This window comes from Durio zibethinus, unplaced genomic scaffold (assembly GCF_047325235.1).
Source record: "Durio zibethinus cultivar Kanyao isolate XHJ-2024 unplaced genomic scaffold, ASM4732523v1 HiC_scaffold_304, whole genome shotgun sequence".
In the NCBI taxonomy this organism is placed as follows: domain Eukaryota; kingdom Viridiplantae; phylum Streptophyta; class Magnoliopsida; order Malvales; family Malvaceae; genus Durio; species Durio zibethinus.
This window is the reverse complement of record NW_028322927.1, coordinates 47501-52500: the sequence shown is the minus strand read 5'-3', so window position 1 is coordinate 52500 and position 5000 is coordinate 47501. Positions and strand designations below refer to the sequence as shown.

Sequence of the window (5000 nt, the reverse complement as noted above, 5' to 3'; positions counted from 1 at the left end):
TATAATTGGGGCCGTAGAGCTCTATCCATTTATTCACTCGACCCAACTTTGAATTCAATTAATTTTTTTTGTTCCGCACCAAAAATTCAAAGACGATTTTTTTTTTTGGACTGATCCGGAAAAAAAATGGATTCTTAGAATTCTCCATTGATACGACATGCTCTTTTTTCCATCCACTCCTTTCAGGATCAGTCGTGGTCTTACAAACTGTACCGATGGTATGAACGAATCCCTTTCTTCATACAAATGTGTAAAAGATGCTAGTCGCACTTAAAAGCCGAGTACTCTACCGTTGAGTTAGCAACCCGAAAAAAATCGGAATAAAAAAAAAATGGAATTGCACGAGGCAATCAAAACATGAAATTAGCAAAAATTTGAATAAAATAAAAATACACGAAATTCTAAGATAAAAACATAGAAATAGAATAAGTGAAAATTTGTGGACCGCCTCCTGTCTTATTCATTCCATTGTTATCCATTTTTTTTTTTTTTTTTCAATACAATATACAATTACAATAAAAAAAACTTCTTGTATCACAACAAATTCAAAGAAAGAACCCATTATTTGAATGAAGTGAAGTGCCAAACTTGTGGGCGGGGATAAATAGATCTATTTATCTACGATCGAATTATATTTGTTCGATACACTGTTGTCAATATGATTGTAAATTTTGAATATAAATGTTGAGAAAAGAATAAAGAATATAAAAAAGACTATAAAAAAATACAATGAAAAAAAGAATTAAGTCAATTTTTTTTTTTTTTTTTATTATATTGTATTTTTTATTATTAATTATTAATAATATTTATTATTATAATATTTATTATTTTTATTATTAATAATATTTATTATTATAATATTTATTATTTTTATTATTAATAATATTTATTATTATAATATTTATTATTTTTATTATTATAATATTTATTATTATAATATTTATTATTATAATATTTATTATTAATTATTTATTATTAATTATTATTATTTATTATTAATTATTATTAATATTTTCTATTTTTATATGTTATTTTTTCTTGTTATTTTCTCTGTTTTTTTATCTTATTTTATGTTATTTTTTTTTTTTTATCTTATTTTATGTTATTTTTTTAAATGCAATTACTTCATTTATTCAATTGATCTTTTTTCTCTATATTTTATATCAATAAAATTAGCTCAATAAAATCTGTTATAGAACACGGTATTCTATAGTAGCAAAGCAATAAGAAATACGAATAATAAATAAAAAAGTATGAATAAAACAAAAGAGGGGGGAGGAAATTATAAAGAAAAATTTATACAAAGCTAGATATGAGTCATCCACCCCCTCTTTTTTGTATTTCATTAATTGAATTTTGTTTGATTAAGACTAAGTTCCGTAAAAACCCCGGCCTTCTTTAAAATATCATGGACAGTTCCTGTGGGTTGAGCTCCTTTTTCAAGGAAATAGAGAATAGCGGGAACATTCAAATGGGTTTGATTATTTATCGGATCATAAAAACCAACTTTTCGAAGATCTCTTCCCTCTCTTCGGGATCGAACATCAATTGCAACGATTCGATAAACGGCTCATTGGGATAGATGTAGTTAAATAATACCCCCCCCCTAGAAACGTATAAGAAGTTTTCTCCTCGTACGGCTCGAGAAAAAAAAAAAAAAATGATTAAAAGTTATGTCTATTAAAAGTTATGTCTATGTATGGAATTATAATGTATGTAATTAGAATGTCAAAAAGATCCATAAACCCGGCAAATCAATTAGACATTTAAACCCGTCTTTTTTTTTTCAAAAAAAAAGAAGAAAAAAGCATTCGTACTCTCATAACTCAAGTCAAATAACTCTCAAAATGCTCAAAAAAAAATCCTTAGGCATTCTTTTATTGAGTGGTCTCTAACCCCTTTTTTTGTTTGTCTCGTTTAGAATCGATTTCGATTCTTCATTTTGATCTAGTTGTTGAGACAATTGAAAAGGGTATTTCCTTGTTCTAGGATCCTTTATCTTTGTCTTGAATCATTGGGTTTAGACATTACTTCGGCGATATTTAATCATTTCAAAAATGGCAGCAACATGCCCCTTTTTCTCTCTTTTTTTCTTTCTATCAAAGAATCATATGAACGATTAATTCCCGCATTATACACTTTTGATCGAAAGAGTTTTACCAATTCCAACAATTTTTCTTTTTGATTTGAAAATAGTTTGAATCGGAGCTTTTCGATTTCTATATCAAAAATAGACTTACGAAGTTGTTCCAACTTATTTATTTCCATTAATTAACCCTAGATCCTTGCCCCTGAAAAATGGATGTTTCTCTTCGAGCTCCATCCTGTACTATTTACATTACAACCCAACAAAAAGACGGATTATAATAGAACAGAACAAAGGATGTCGAGCCAAAAGCACCTTCATTTCTACATAATGGAAGGTGGTGGGTTTTGACATCCACAGCCGATCATGTCCTTCAAGTCGCACGTTGCTTTCTACCACATCGTTTCAAACGAAGTTTTACCATAACATTCCTCTAGTTTGGAACATTTAACATTCCTCTAGTTTGGAACATTGATTCAATTATGGAATCATGAATAGTCATTGGTTCAGTCGATACATAGTAATCTATCTATACTTTTTCCTTCTATATGAAGATCAATTTCCTTCTATATGAATCTATATGAAATAAATAGATAATTTAGGAAGAAAAAGCCTCAATAAGAATTCAAATTAACCCATATTGTATGAATACAATATATTTTTATTTTTTTATACTTTTATTAATATTAAGCTTTTCTATTCTAATTAATAAGAAATTAATAATATAATTAATAATAATAATATTACGAATATTATAAATAACACAAATAAACTAATCTTTTTGAATCTGCCTTGCATCTTCAAATAACTCGATAGATCAAATAACTCGATAGAATAGATTCGCCAATCTCACAGTTCTTCGAGTGCCAATCTTAAGAAATCATTAAAAATCAAAAGCAAGAATCACATTTTCTCCAATATTTGACTCTTAGAAAGAAGGTTGTTAAAAAAAAAAAGAGCAATTTAGATTCGGATATCGTTATTCTGATATATAAAAAGAGTAGGCTCTGGGACGAAAGGATTCGAACCTTCGAATAGCGGGACCAAAACCCGTTGCCTTACCACTCGGCGCCACGCCCCATTTAGATTTCTATTTGAAACTACTAAACTCTAATATGGGTATTCCCTGTTCGTCAATTCCAGTTCCAAATAACTATGGAATAGATTAGATTCTTGCTAGGATTTTGGCACGTATGGATAGAGAATTAAACCGAATTTATTGATCATTACATATAATTCAATTAAGATATTGTATGAAAGTATGATTTCTTCTATTCTCTTGTAAGAATTGAAGGCTTTTTGATTGGGTGAGTTCAAAGAAGTATTGTTTAGTCTGCCTTATTTTCCTTTCTTCATTTTTTTCCTTATATCAAAAAACATATTAATAACTCAATCAAAATTATCTCCAAGAACAAAAATTTTGTTATGCTTAATCTTAATATCTTTAATTTGATCTGTATCTGTTTGAATTCTGCCCTTTTTTCGAGTAGTTTTTTATTCGCCAAATTGCCCGAGGCCTATGCTTTTTTGAATCCAATCGTAGATTTTATGCCAGTAATTACCTGTTCTCTTTTTTCTCTTAGCCTTTGTTTTGGCAAGCTGCTGTAAGTTTTCGATGAGATCCTTAATACTTGTCCTAGAAAAATTCATGATTTATTCAAGAAAAAAAAAATTGTAACAATTGAAAAGATTAGATAAGTCTTACCACTATGAACACTATGAACGAACCGAACCCTCAATTCAAAGATTGAAATTCTTGGAAAGCCATGATAAAGCTGGATCATCCCATTTCCTCATTCTGACCCTTTTTCGCCGAAGAACCACTATTTGGATTAAAGTCCGCCACAATATATATATTGTTGGTATAAAAGAAATTTTTTTTTGTAATGAAAAACTCAACTCTTATTATAAATGAATTTCTGAAAATTCTTTTCGATTTCTAGAAATTCTAGAAATCACTTTATTTCTTGGTGTCAAAATAGGCTATGTAGTATAAAAACGAGGAATCTATTTTCGTATAAAAATAGAAAAATAAAAATTGCGTATAATTGCGTATATATATATAAATAGAAAAATAAAAATTGCGTATAATTGCGTATATAAATAGAAAAATAAAAACGAAGAATCCATTCTCTTCTTTTTACAAAAAAATTCTATGGGAGGTTGTACAATGCGTAATCTTAAATTCGTTGTTTACACCGCAACGATATTCTTTGTTTCTCTCTTCATCTTCGGACTCCTATCTAATGATCCGGGACGTAATCCTGGTAATCCTGGACGGGAAGAATAAAAAAGGGAGAGTTCCTTGCTTCATTTTTATAAATGGTATTAGGATTTGATCTATTCCACTGTCAAAAACCGAAATGGAAAGAGAGGGATTCGAACCCTCGGTACGAATAACTCGCACAACGGATTAGCAATCCGACGCTTTAGTCCACTCAGCCATCTCTCCTAATTTAGAAAAGATAATTACTATGTTACAGTTACAGCACGCAAAAAGAAATGCTTGAAAAAAGCCCTCTTTCCTTTGTTATATAGACCTTTGTTATTTTGTTATATAGATTTTTATTTATTTATATTTTTATTTATTTATATTAATATATTAATTATATTAATTTTTATTTATTTATATTAATATTAGAGTATTATTAATCTTATTAGGGTATTATTAATCTATATATCTATAGATTCTTAATTTTATTATATAGAATATAAATATATACAACTTTTATCAGTAATTCCATTTCATTTTGATTTCGCTCAAAAGGGACTTTTTTATTTCCAATTTCCACGGACCGGCCGGGTACTGACCCGGCCGGGCTCATTTTTTTATTTTCAACTCAAATAAATAATTTTTTCTATGATTCTGCGATCTGACTTGTTGTAACAAAAAAATCTTGTTATTGGATTGAAT

General features: G+C 28.5%; 1 non-coding gene across 1 annotated transcript; it reads right to left on the bottom strand.

The window, feature by feature from the left end:
- Window positions 1-4450: 4450 nt before the first annotated feature.
- Window positions 4451-4538, bottom strand: TRNAS-GCU (transfer RNA serine (anticodon GCU)). The gene has a single exon. It is a non-coding gene; the product is annotated as a tRNA-Ser (tRNA).
- Window positions 4539-5000: the final 462 nt, after the last annotated feature.